At 42.8% G+C, this 14795-nt stretch overlaps 1 non-coding gene across 4 annotated transcripts in view; it reads right to left on the bottom strand.

Moving 5' to 3' along the window:
* LOC106486734 (uncharacterized) overlaps window positions 1-14795 on the bottom strand; it is a 74976-nt gene that overhangs the window by 47840 nt on the left and 12341 nt on the right. For 3 of the 4 annotated variants that reach the window (XR_010886611.1, XR_010886609.1, XR_010886612.1), the window contains exon 2: window positions 10209-10289. This is a non-coding gene — a transcript (uncharacterized protein). Of the gene's footprint in view, window positions 1-562; window positions 644-10208; window positions 10290-14795 lie in introns of all 4 variants that reach the window. The other variant, XR_010886610.1, reaches the window with a different exon arrangement.

The following is a 14795-nucleotide window of genomic DNA, read 5'->3' as shown; positions in this document are numbered from 1 at the left end:
GACATCTCCAGTATTTAATATTCTAGCACAGAGTAAAAATCCTATCGTATGGAATGAGAAAGTCACTGTTTGCAGCATCTCCTGTTTCTGAAATATTAGTTAACAAGTACGTACAAACGTTCCAACAAAGGCTAGATTAAAAAAAGAAACTAAATTAATGCAACTGGATGATGAAGTTAAATTCTGCTCCTTCCCTTAGCTTCCAGCAAGAACAAAGGCTCCCCCGCACACCTCATATGTCTTCTGACTAAGAGGGACAAGTCTTCTCTGGAATCTGTGGATCTTGCTCCCTAATTATGGAGGTGGATTGCTGTTACATAATGTGCAGAATGCCGTTCCACATGGGCAGAGAGTAATCACTAGTCTATCTCAGACCAAAGCAAGAAGAGTCAAACCGGAAGAGCTCCTCAGAACAGCCAACACTGCTGAGCAAACAGCAAAACAGTATCATCTACTGCAGCATTTTCCAACTGGAGCAAGTAAAACTTCACTATCAGTGGAAGACAGATTAATGATGACATGATACTGGAAGTTTCAAAAGGGGAGGATTCTTCTTGCTCACCTTCCCACTGCAATGAAGCAGTTTCAGCTTCCTTCCAGTACGGTACACTTGCTGTTAGTGGGATCCCAGTTACAGCTCCTTCTGGAAAGGAAACTGGAATTCAGGAGATTCATCATCAACATGTTAAACAGATGGTGCATTATTAGAGAAGCTATAAATTGGAATTATATATTTCACTCCATTGGCTACCTTTATTACAGCAATATTTACTTCAATAATCAGTGCAATAAAGGCGTCACTGCATTCACCTCAGTTGCACGTTTTTAATGATATCAGTTTTCTATACCAAAGAACAAAGCGTCCTAGGTACATTCTGAAATCAACATTGATTTGCTTGAATTTTATGATGTTTCCAAGCACATCTTTATTCTGTTGCATACAACAGACACATATTGACAGTGAACACATTTTTATTTGTTTTATAAGTAATATGCATGACCTAGAGGTCACGCTGTGTATTTTTGACACTTAATCTGAATTTGTGGCCTCTGAAACTGGAGATAACTAATGTTTCAACTACTGGATGAGAGTTCACTTAAATATTCTGCTCTAGATTTCACTGCAATCTAGCTAGAGCACTATAGTCCACCACGATGGGAAAGGGAGAGGTATTTGCACCTTTGTATTATAGGCGGGGGGAATTCTACACACAGTTCTACCAAAGAAGCCAGCATAGAGTCCTCTGGCTAAACACAGGCTTGTTGGCAAGCTCAGCTTTCAAACAAGCATGAAAAGTGTAATAGGGCCGAATGAGCTGGTCTTAAGAAAGCATAAAAAACACTAAGAGGAAGCTTTAAGTCATAATTAGTTATTTCATATATTGAGATGCTCCCTTGCTGTATCATTTTATGGCACTCCTTAGGATGCCTGTCTTCCTGCTTACCAGTAAAACATTGCTCAACCCTTCTCCGGTCAGTCTAGCTTACCACACTGAAGTCAAAGCTGTCGTGAGCAAGTGCTATGGATTAATTCCAAGAACCCATGTGAGCTGAAATCCAACCCTGCTTGTTTTCCCCACTTACTGTCTGAACACAGAGTTTTCTGTTTTTTAAAGAGTAAAAAGCATGTCACTTATTGTCTGCTGGGTTTTAGGCCACAATTTGCCTTATTCCTTTTGCCTCCATCTTCCTCAGATTTCAGTAAATAAAAGGATGAGGAATAGTCCCCTAGCCAAAACACTCATTTTTAATCAAAATTTAATGACTTTTTTTTTTCAGACCAGTTCTTGCAAATACAATGTTGGAAACATTGTACTGTCAAATGCCAGCTATCAGTGCAAATATTCAGGCACGTACAAATTCTAGACAACACACTTTCCCTTTCATTTGCTTACTTTAATATTAAGTTAGAGAGAACTAAAAGCTTTATGGTTTCACACAAATTCTGTCTAATAGTCTTATGTTGCCTTTGGAAGCATAAAAGGTTCTGAGAGCTTATGCAAGGCGGTGGGAAATCTAACTTGATACCTCTTGGATTATAAGAGTATTATGCACATAAGGGAAAGAGGTAAACGCCAGAAGCCAGGACTGAAACCGTTTATGCGCCTGACAAAGCACTGAATGTCTAAAATGAGGGTGAGAGCAAAAGAAAAAGCCACACACCAAACCAGGATCTATTCTTCCTCCAAGATCAGTAAGCCCTCTTGCAGCTTTCTCGTATTCCCCTGCTCAAGGGAAGTTTTCCATGGCATTATCCGCCTGCTCATCTTGAGGCAGTTTTTGGACCCAGCCGCCCTCCGTGGCCTTAGCTAGAGCAAAGCTACGCCCGGGAGAGCAGGTGGCCAGGAGCCCGTGCGTTCCTCCCTGCTCAAAATAGCAAGTGCCAAAGCTGGGGCCTCACTCGTTGCACTCATTCCTGTTGAAGCAGCACAGACCTGCCTCATCTGATCTGAGCCTGAAATGCAGTAATAAACCCCAAAAGGGACTGCAATTCAGTGAATCTTGTCAACCAAGTGGCATGCCCATCCCAAAATAAAGTAATAATGAATACACCACTACAGTAAAAGGGTGAGAAGAGAGAGATGAGCAGTCTGGAGGAAGTTCAGTCATCAATAAGTAAACATGTTCTTTGGCCATTTCCATACAGGATGAAGCGCCTTTTATAAGGGAAAGGAATGAAGATTACTTTCCCAGTATCCTGCTGCTTCTTACTATTGCTCTCTTTGTAAAAGATGAACTTGCCCCCTTAAATCACAGGCCATGCTAGAGCCAGTGTTCGGTTGTAATCCCCACCCCAGTGCCTCCCAAATTTTCCAGCTATATGTGGTTTTATAGCATGAAAAAATAATTACGGCTTCTAAACAGCAAACAGATTTAAATAGCAAGCAGCTCGGCCCTGCAAGGTACGTGCAGTTTAAGTGCCTCTGGAGCTCTGTAAGAGGTGATAAGTGCTAAGCTGCTAAAGGCATGAGCCAGCACCTTCAAGCTGCAGAAGAAAGCTCAAAGCCTTATTTGAAGACAAGTCACCCAAAACAAAATCTACCTTTTGACAGTTTGAGCTGTGCTGGAAACAATTACGAGTGGACAGCCAGGGGTTCTGGCTTACGGCACCTGCCAAGCAGCTGGGCAGGAGGCACCCACGTAGCCGGGCCCTTTGCAGGAAGGCTACCTGTTCGGCTGAGCCAAACTCCCCTGCACGGGCCGGGACTGCTGTTTGAGCAGCAGCGTGTTGCCTGGGCTCCTGCCCATCTCCCCTCCCGTTTGCAATCGGTGCCAGCACTGCAGGCGCCCCAAACTAGGCCTGATTAGCAACAGATGCACGTTCACCCCGGCACTTCTCCTGCACAGAGTTTTGAACTTGAAAGTTAATACATGAGGAACAGTTTGCAAGGAAAAAACAACAACAACTTTCCTTCCAAAGACACCAGATGAACACAATACCATCTTTGGTTTTCCGCAGAAACGAGCCTTTTGTTTACAGGGCTTGCAGAATTTGACTCTAGGGGCTGGTCTGTTCTTGCTCAGAGAGGGAAAACAAGCCTGACCTCAGAGCGCTGGAATAAACACTGCCCCCTCCTTCCTTACACGCTAGCTCCCAGTGCAAAGGGAAAAGAACAAGATATCCAGCAGTGTGACCGAGCTTACTGAGTGAAGTGTGACAGCACACAATCTTGTTTACCGACATCTCTCCATGGGAAAAAACAAGGGCACTAGAGCCAAGAAGGTGAACTAACCGGACGCGCTCCTGCTTTCATTCATCAGGCTACGCTGGCTGCCGCTTCCTAGCTGGTGAAAGGTCTTTAATAAGCCAACTGGCCCTCGGTACATTAAGTGCAGCATTCACTATTTAACACATACCTTTCAGTGCATGGACAGTCACATTCAAAATGGACCCTCCCATATCTTCCACTTATAGCATTTCCTACAACTTGATAAGCAGGCTGCAGTTTCCCTCAAGCGGATATTGCACACCACCACCACTTGCTGGCAACAAAGCCTGAACAAAGGACCTAAAAGTCATTTTTTAAGAGTCAGAGTGGCTCTACCACTCTCATTAGACACAACTATTTGTCATGGGAAGCTGTCATACCAGTGGGTTTGGAAAAAACCTCTGTCATGCTTGGACCTTCTTGACCTTGTTTACACTGCAGGCCAGAACCCCTTGCTCAAGCTTGCTCTGCAAACATGCAAACTGCTAGCAAGACAAGTACCAGCGCTTGAAAAGACACCTGGGAGCAGGTGGGGGGCAGTAGGGAGGGGAACTCATTTTTGAACTAACTGGAAGTGACAACAGTTGGTAATGTAAGGCATCTCCTAACGACAGAGCCTCCAGCTGCCAATGTTCCCTCAAAGCCAGTGCAGAACTTGGGGACTGCACAACTATAAGGAAGACAGATCATCCATTCCAGGCAAGCAGCAAAGTGACACTGCCAGGAACTCCGTGGGAGGCAGCCGGTACAGAAGAGCCTTTCCACAAGCATCTTCCAGATCTCTGGCAGGAAGAACTTGCTAGACTTCCCTCGGACACTCCAAGATCCAGCAGATCTTAGAGCAGGCAGTTGGTGCTATCAAGTATTCCAGTGGTGATTAATAAAAAGTTGTACAAAAAAAATTAGAGAGATAACATGAGAATACTGAAGATTCACAAAGACTCATCTTGCTGTAGCGAGAGATTGTTGATTATGTTTCCAGTCCTTAGGATTTTTAAAGATTATTTGAAAATGTTACAAAGCATAAAATTAAAGACGCAGCATTCATGTGGTGAATAAGACGGCAACCCTATCACCCTTACAAATAAATGTCAGTGTTCATTACAATCTGATTTGGGATTTTAGAATGAGAAATAGAAAAAAAAATGCATTTGCACTGGCCACCACCTTCTCATTCAAGAACAGAGCCCTACTCGGATAACAACGGCGCGACCACCCAGTTAGTCCACAGCCCAGGGCAGATTGGGCAGTCGACAACCTGCTCCGACAGCTCAGCACAGAGCTGGTACTAAACTCTGGCCTCCCCGGCCCAGTGCATGATGCCACCTCATTCAATACTGTCATGTAACGCAGAACAGCTCATAGAAAACGCGGCTGTCAAATGGCAAGAGGCTCCTTTTAAGATGTCTGATGGATCCCTAATCAAGAATCTCAGGAACTGTCTGTTACATGCTGTACCATAAGACTGAATTAAAGCATCACCGACAGGCATTGCTGACCAACAGATAATGAGCAGACACTGAGCTGTATCAGCACGTGACTGTGAGTCACGATAGTACCGCAATTATATGAGATAACCACCTACTGACTAGCGTGGCTCATCTTTTCATTCTGGGCAAGTAGGTCACAGACCCGTGCCAGAACTTCAGCTCCCCCCAAACTGATGTAATAGTGAAGTTAAAGGGAGAGAAACACATTAGCAAAGGTGCAGGTCCTCAGTTAATACTTGAAATTAAATAGCCTTAATGGGATAATGAACTTTGTTTTTAATTCTACTACTTCGCTCTAATAATAGGCAAAAGATACTGCTCCAGAGGTACACTTTATCATGTCTCTAAAAATACACCCCTATAAATAGTAAATCGTTATCAAAAATTTGCTTCTGGACAAACAGTGCAAAACATCCATGGTAAAGGGATAACTCGTAAAGTTTAACTTTTTCCCATTAATTCCTCCAAGGGATGAGCAGATTCTTTTTTCCTTTTCCACAGAAATCCTGCCGTTTTCCAGCATACAGCCCAGGATTTTTGCTAAGTAACAGCTACCACAGCCAGTGCACATTTGCTTTTGGAAGCAAATTGCTAATTGTGAAGTTGCTAGGAAGTCTGTTCTGGCAACTTGCTCTGGAACCTCTTTTAAGTCCTAAAAAGGGAAGGTTTAGAGGAGAGGCAAGCAAAAGGGGCCTTCCCTGCGTTCGGCAGTCCTTCACACCTCAAGGGATCGATACTTCAGGCTCGAAACCCACAGAAACCATTCAACAGGAACCATACTAATAAGCTTGTCACTTCAAGGTCCCTCTAAAGGCATATTCTGACTGGCACCTGCTTTTGCGAACTTCAGCTCCTTCTGGGTTTCTGAGAAGAGCAACAGGAAGAGCAACAGTGGCAGCTGCTAAGAGAGAGAAAGCAGCCTGGCACTGAAGCTTCGTGCACCAAGCACCGAGGGATCTGTGCATGAACAGTTTCACACGGGGGAAGGTGAAACCCTACATAACACAGCCTGGAGGAGAGAGGGAGGAACAAAACAAAAAAACCCACCGTCATTCATAACTGAAGCGTAAAATGCTTTAACACTCATCAGATCTAAAGAAAAGGAGCAGAGGTGAGAACGGGCAGCTGGCACCCGGAGCAAGGCAGGTTCTGCTGTCCAGGGCGTGCGAGCGTTCGCCTCCCCAGTGGTTTTGCAGCGAGCAGAGCGGCCCATGGAGCAGTCTGGGGCAGCGAGAATGACAATTGCTTCACAATCATGCATTCCTACTCAGGCTTTGTTTTTCCTCCGAGCAAAAGAGGAAAAAGTTTAAAATAAACCTTGTAGACAGCAACATTCCATCTGCAAGAGTTCATTCTTCAGGGAAAAAAAAAAAAGGACAAACTAATTCCTCAGTAAATATTTGGGGTTACAACTCTGCTTAGCAGGATCTTGTCAAACACTTCCAAGGCTTTAGAGCGCCAGTAATACACTCAAGATACCAGTCCATGGAAATAACAGGACTTATTTCAGAAGAGTGCTATTTTTAAAGACTTTACTTACAGGGTGCCAATTTCCTCAAGCTGTTTGGAAAATCAAATTTAAAAACGTACAAACACTAATGGAACAAGAATGTGCTATAGCAACAGTCTTTTTTGCTAGGAGATACACTAGATATGTTTCTGGACTTTCCAACTTACTTTCATCCCCCCCCCAAAAAACCCCACCTTTTCCTCCTTTCAGAGGACTGATTAAGGATAACAACAAAAAAGCTGTATGGCTGCAGCGAACAATGTTTATTTATAAAGTTTATTCCTAATAAAATCTACCAGTTTTAGCAAACGCCTCCAGCTGTTACAAACAAATCAAAACAGAGACAATACACTTCCTTACTACAGAGATGCTTAGGTTTAACATAATTAGATTAGCTCCATACCTCTACCAGGCAAACAAGCAATACAAGAAGTTCTTTCATGTCACTAACAACCTCCTAAAAATTGGAGGAATTTTAAACTGTACACCAACTTAACAACTGCTTGAAACAGGAAGAGGAGGTGAAAGAATACCCAGCTGAAGCAGCAAGGGAGAATTCATTACACTGTAAATACCAAAATGAAACACAGATGGGATGCTGAAGCTTATAATTCTTAAAGTGCCATCAGCTCAGTTATAAAAACGTGCTGGTATTTGCTTTTACATATGAAGACAGGCAGCCGAACAGTGTAAAGTATAGCTATTTTCATAGGTTGCATCAACAATGCAGGAACTGTTCCAGAAAAGCAAATATTAAACATGGACAGGCTGTTGTCTTCAAATCACTTAAAACAACAACAAAACACCCCAACCCTTCCCACACCACCACACACAAAAAACAGTGACAAATGGGTATTGCTTCTAAGCCAGCAACAAAACACTCCCTAAAGAAGGGATCTTCCCCCCCCCTTTTTTTTTTTTTTTTTTACAAGATGGATAAAGTTCACCTCATTCTGCCATTACACAAAGTGAAAAAGAATGAAGAAAAATATCTTCTTGAGGAAGGATTTAGAAGCAAGGTTAATCGTTTCATTTTAAATGTGGATGCTTCTCCTGGGATACGTTTTTATCTCAAAGCAACTTCTGAGGTTATTTCAATGTGCTTTTATATTATACAAGTGCCCTATCTTCTAGAGGCTATCAAGCAAATTTATCTAGTCAATTAGTAAGAAAACGAAATAAATGCTTTAATGAATCCTGGGAAAACGGGGTGCTCTCGATAGATCAGTGATTACTAGGCCAGGGCAGCATCATTTCTGCAAACGTAAGTCACCAATAAAGGTGCCTTCATGTAACTTCAGCAACAGAGAAAGAACTAACAGGATTAAAAGTGGTTTCCTAAGTAAGAATAGATAGCTCTTGCGCGAGTCCTGTACAGCAGCAATGAACCGCTGGTTTTATTCACCATGCAGAGCTGAACACAACAAAAGTGTTCGCAAATAGGTCCTGAAAACAGAACCCAAATCTAGCAGTGACAATTTGTTCATAAATCTGACCTCAGGAACACGGAAAAAAGCACACAGCAGACTTGGGGGGGGAGATGCATGCTTCCACACCAAAAGAGTTTTTGCCTTGTTAGTGAACAACCAGATCCGCTTTTGAGGTAGAGATTGGCATAAGCATTTCCTGTTTGAAGTCCTAAGGCAATATATCACAATACAGAAACCTCCATTAGTTTTCCTTTGTTGTTGTTTTTTGTTTTTCTCCCCAATTTCCTTATGCTTTTAATTAACTCTCCAGTTCACTCTGACTCATGGCAAGGCTCTACACTGATCCCATGAACACCATTCCTCTCTTGGAGGGGAGGCCAAGTGCAAAAAGTAGGCCAAAATGACGCAAGTGAAACACAGACAGAGGACGTTCTTATGAAAGTGAGGCAACAGGAAGCGTTACTGTATTCCTGCCGCCGTTTGGGGAAAGGACAAATGGTCACATGACGATATACAGCTCCTAATACATTTGTTAATGAGTATGCCAGTCAATTACTCACTCCAAATCGTTTCAAGGAGTTATGCTCATTCAACTTTCTGGAGGATAATGCTGCTTCTCAGATCACAAGCAGAAGCAGCTCACGCCTGGCAGCTGCAGAGGTTTCCCCATGCTGTGCAGTCCAGCTCTTGGGGATACACTGCCCTCTCTTGGAGGTTTAAGTCAGAATCCAAAACCAGTCTTATGAAAGGACACTGGAGACCAACACGCTAATGGCATCTCTTAAAAAATAATTTCTGTCCAAGAGGCAAGTCAGAGACAACGAGCAATGCTGCTGAAGTTCCCTGCTTGATATACTGCTCTGAAGAAAGAAGTGCGCACATCTAACAGAAGAGCTGCTTTCAAGGTAGGTCAGTTTTAACTAATAACCTTGCAGGTACTTTTATACAATCCTATCAAAACTTCAATCTTTTCACCTGGAATTGTAAGGCAGATAATGCATGGCACAACTGTGCCTATCATGGAGTATACGATAACTTCTAAAAAGAGCGGTGACACCCTGAGATGTTAACAATCATCATAAGGAATGGAATTCAGAAAAAAAAAATCCAAATTACAGGTGACAGCTACATGGGAAAATTAGTTTTCTGTGTGACCTTGGGTAATTTTAGACACCTAACATCCTACTGAAATAAAAGGGAATTTGAGCATCTAAATATCTTCACAGTCATGGACTTTTATATTTCAGCTCTCCAGCAAAGAAACAGGAGTGGTCTCCATCTGAAAGTCTGAGCTAAAACACACAGGCTATTGTTCAAAGCAGTTACCTTTGCAATAGCCAGAGAACCTAGTTTACTGCTGGGGAAAATAGCCTATCCATACTATTATCTGAAAGTTCTGATTTTTACAGCTATTCTAAGATGCCTGAAGTTTAGTCATAATTTATTGATGAGCTCTCTGAGAAACACAGCCTTAAAAGACAAATACCTAAGCAATCTCCCCGTGAGTAATTAAGGTGTAGCCTGAGCACAGCACACAGAGATTTAGAGTGCCTCTAGATAGAAAAGATAGTTCAAATACCGCCCTGCATACAGTTTTGAAAAAGGTACCTTTGAGGCTACATAGCGCCTGAAAGCACAAGAGTGTACAGAGGCAGTCACTGCAGTCACTGCAACTCTGCACAAGGGCAAGAAAATAAAGCTGCAGATTCCGATGCACAAGGCAGCAGAATGAGAGGAGACAGCCCTTCCCGAGGACGCTACGTGACCGACACTTTGCCCCTTCCCGTACGCCCTATCTTTCCTTTCGAGTCGTGATCTTTCAAAGAGCAGAACACAAAACTGAGACTGCAGCTGCCCCTCGCCAACTGTTTGCAAGTTGTTGCACAAGCAGCAGCAAAGCTTTGGTCAAACTGCCTCCAAGTGGATTGTGAGCAAGCTGCTCGCGCATTCAAGCTACTCACCTCACTTACTGCTTTAGGGAGTCGAGGATCAAAGATTTTAAAAATTAACGGTGAAGCAGGACAGATATTTTGGATGACTTTGTGGTGTACTGTTGCACAAAACATACCTGTTTAGAGAATGTTCAAACTATCTTCTTGAGCGCAAAGGCAGATGCTTTCTCTGGCTTGGAAAGAAATGGACAGTTCTCCTAAAAGAAAAGAAATGGAGAGAGTTTTCAGCAGGGAATGCTTTCTACTGTTTGAAAATCAAGCTTTGAACCGACCAGCTGAAGCACCTCACATATACCTAGCATTTTTCTTTTAATGAAGGCAGACATACTAGTCATATGTCTACAAAGACCCTTTTCACATTGACAGACCAGACAGTAACACAGGCACTATTTTCTCCTTATTTGAAACAAGGTTAGACTTGGCTATTACAGCAATATTTGAAGTTGGCTAGTAAGTTTGAGGGACATGTCACACACAAGTCAGTGATTAGCAGCTATGATGGTTGGCCAGCTTTAAGACTGACTATTGCCATGGAGGTAGAGCACCTGTCTGCATTCAATGCAATTCATATTTGTGTCTGAAGATGGCTCCATCACCACAAAAAATGCCATTCACTAATGCCTCCCTGTGCAAAAGAAAATATATCATTGGGCATACAAAGAATGAAGAAATATTCAGAATGCTTAGTCAGCCATCAATCACGTTATTTGTCATATGCTGACAACAATGATGCTGTGAAGGCAAGAAAGCAGTCACATACATGCATTATATTTTTCTAAAGATGTAAGACTGCAATATAGAAGCTACAACAAAAGAAGCTAGAGAAAAATAGCCTGAACAACTCATGGAAGTCAAAGAAAGAATGACAAAGACAAATTTAACTAAAGAAAAGGAAGAGGAAGGCATATCTGCAGTATTTCATTTTTTGTTCCTCCCCATAATGATCAAATTAAAAAACCCACACACTTAAATTAAGTACAAGTTAAAGGGGAGTTAGAAATACAGTCATTCAGAATCACTATTTAGGTTAGGAAAATTGCTGCATTATATTCCTTTGTCAAATGACAGATAATAAAAATCTGCAAAAGAAAATGAGAAGTTTGGATACATCTCATAAATGAGCCACAAGACAACCGAGGAAATCTTAGGTACAGATCTACCAGGAAGGACCTAAGGAGCTCTGGCCCCACAGGCACCATGCCGCAGGGCACGCATGGCGAAGAGCAGGACACGAACGTGGCTGCGCAATGATCCCAACCCTTCTGCCCACGTCCTCATCACAGCTACAGCCAGCTATAATACATGCCCATCGAGACACACAGCCCACCGAGGTTTAGACCCCAACAGTGATTTTTTGTTGTTGTTGTTCAACAACTGGATACACAAGTTAGTTCTCACATTTTAAAGAGCAGAAAAATCAGAACTTTACTGGGGGGGAAGAGGAGGTGCCCAGGACCCAGTTATAGATCTGTGACTAATAAACCTTTGCTCAGGAACCTTCACAATGTTTAACTTACGCATTTGAAAATCCCTCTGATAAAATCCTGACACCACTGAAGGCAGGCAAGATTTGTCATTGACCTAAATGTGACTAGGATTTTACCCTTATGTTTACATTGCATTGTGTCTAAAGCTTTAGAAGTTATTACTGAAGTATTTAATTCATGGTGGCAGACAGTTACCTCAGCACTTCCAACACGGCTGGCCAGCCCCTGGAAACAGAAGGCTACCAAGACTCCTCCAAGGCTACAGCAGTAGATGAAACCCTCTCTAGCTATTAGGAGAAGAAGATGTGATTCATGCTGGAACATTTAATGAAGGAAAGCACAAAGGGAATACAGAATACTAACATTATTTTAGGTAGGAACAAGCTGCAAGCTTCTGCAAGCTTAGGTTTCTTTTAAGTTGTGATAAAAACAGGCCACTGGTAACAAAGGCTGGTGCTGCAGTAGGCCACAGGGCAATACCACTATTGCTTCTGGTGCTCTGGCCTGTTTTCATGGCAACAGTACTAAAACAGATGCTGCAAGCTCTGTGAGGGCAAGTAGCTGCATAGCTTGTTTCTAGAGGGAACTGTTTAATGTCTAATCATTAACAGTAAAAAACACCCTAGATAAAAGTCAACTAGTGATATACTAAAGCAATGATGCATTTCAAGTCAGCAGAGTCATTACAGTCACCAGGAAGCGCAGGAGGTTTGCTTGTTCCTGTTATGGCTCTACCATGTTTCCCCTGCAGAGGGGACAGCTTCTCAGGGAGCACTATAAATTAGAATTAGAAATAGTCATCTATTTGTTCTTCATACCTCTCCAATTCAAACGGCAAGAACATTCACTCTAGCACGCTGAAGGCGGCAAGATCAGGCATGCTCACACAAATTAGTGCATTTTAAGCCGCCACTGCCCTTAAAGATGAGAAGCAGCAACCGACTGCCTTGGGAGCTCACATGCCACAATGACAGCTGATTTATGTAGTCTGAAAGGTACAAACTTCTAAAAATGCACCAACCCAATTACTTACCTTGTAAGCTTGCAGGGGCAAATTAACCCCCAACCCCAGAGTGCACGTGTATGACCTCATTCTGTGAAAAAGCAGCACACTCAGGAGTCTCATAAAAGTCTGGTCTGAAAGAAGCACCAGATAGAAATACAGGTGCATTAACCATCCACTGCAAGTGCAGCAAGCCTGCCATACGGAGGACGTGCCAGATGTCTCGTACTGCACACCTGGCTGAGGATGTGTAAGGGCTCTAACACACGCTAGGCCGTCGCGGGGCGTGTGCTGTGTCCCAGCTGTGCACACTCACCAGCCTTTTACCTGGAAAACTTCTGAGCATCAGATACTTTGCTGGGATTGATACAGCTCTCACCAGGCTGTCAGATCACCTGGCAATGCTAAGGGGACAAGCAAAAGGTCAAGTCCTCTTACCCCTCCAGGAAATACACTGCATTAAGATATCTGCTAGACTAACTCTGGCTTAGCCCATGAGGTATCAATATTCATCAGCCAGTGTACTGTAACAGAAAGGCGTTTGTTCCCTTTCATGTCAACCCTAGTCTCTGGATTTTCATCCAGAGACAACAGCTGAGAGCCAAACCCCTCAGCTGCCGAAAAGACATGAAGTTCCCATGTCCTTCCAAACACCTCAGTCTAGGAGGAGGTGCCTGCTTCAAGCCCCTCTACTGCTAAAGTCCCCGAAGCTGCAACCGTTAAGCGAGCACAGGGGAGGTTACTGCAGCTGGAGGCTGCAGAATTGAGACATGAAATAAAACAGAACTCGACCAGCCCAATTTTAAGTTGATATCAATTATTCTGTTTCTTCACTGCCAAAAGAATGTGGAAGACTCCATGAATGAGCATGGAGAGAGTCCACGTTAGAAGTGCCATCTGCATCATCCTCACTAAACTTTTCCTCTTGAATACCTTTAGCATTTCACACACACACACCAGTTAAAAGAGGCATAGTGTTCAAAGACAGGCACTAAACAAATTAATGTAAAAAAGTCAAAAAAACTCTAATAAAAAGACAGCAGCACGTCAGCCACCATATCTGAGTTCACTTCCTGAAGCTAAAACATTGTTCTGTCATTACACAGTAAACCATGGCCCTCTATTCAGCTATAAATGTGGCGTTGTCTGCCAGAAGATGCCTCCACAGAACCAAACGTCTTCCACGGACCATACAGAACTTGCTGTCTTTTCATGAGCGCGATGACAAAAGCCTATGCAACACGGCATAGCGCAGCATTATCTCTTCTCAGCTGAACTGCAACAGCAGACAACAAAATGGCAATGCTTTTTAACACGTTTTAAGCATTCCAGTAGTTTCACACTCTGAAATATTATAAAAAACTATTTAGGATTACTAGATGGCACCACAACAAAATATATGTTTTTCATTGGTCTTAACAGGGCCGTTTACCAGTACTTAATCTCCAAGCCTTTATTTATAGCAAAACTACTCAGATAACATATAAATCTATGCTGTGCTTGAGCTTCACAGAAATAGGCTTTTTTTTTAAAATACACATTTTTTTAAATACATATTTAGAAAGTATTTAGAATAATACTTTGCCCTTCTATAGTATGTTTTATCAAAAGCTCTCAAAAGCTTCTCAAGAAGCAATAGTTGCTTCCCAACTAATCTGGTGTTGAGAAATCTCAACTGTCTCATTATAATCATGTTGGTGCTCCTAAAAATCCATGATCAGAGACTTGGGAAGCTCTTGAAATCTGTTGTCCCGGAGACAGAATATCAATAGGATTCTGTCTCAGCCTTGTATCGCACCAGGAACATCATCTGCTCCATCCGCAGATGTGATGTAAAGCCAGAAGCACACAGAGCTATGGTCCCTATGAGCCTGCTGAGCACGTTGCAGAACAAGTTGTTCCCTGACCACTGGAACTAGCGGAGACTGTCTGAACACGGGTCCCCCACGACTGACTGATTTGGGCTTTTAAGAAGGCAAGAGCTCAGAGCGAAGCTCTTTGCACTGCTGAAACACTACGAATGGTTCATGTCACGCAGAAGAGATGGGACACAGAGTCCTCAGCATCCCAAGAATCGAGCTGACTTTGGCGATTTGATTTCCACTCTGCTCTTAGCATCTCTGTGGAATAGCACCGTAGTAATCACAGATACTGGCTAATAAAGCTGGAATTATACTCACAGACCTCATGAAAGACTGGAAAAGGAGTCACTA

Source organism: Apteryx mantelli, chromosome 30 (genome assembly GCF_036417845.1).
Source record: "Apteryx mantelli isolate bAptMan1 chromosome 30, bAptMan1.hap1, whole genome shotgun sequence".
Classification (NCBI taxonomy): Eukaryota; Metazoa; Chordata; class Aves; order Apterygiformes; family Apterygidae; genus Apteryx; species Apteryx mantelli.
The sequence above is the reverse complement of the archived record's forward strand: the minus strand, read 5'-3'. Positions and strand labels throughout refer to the sequence as shown.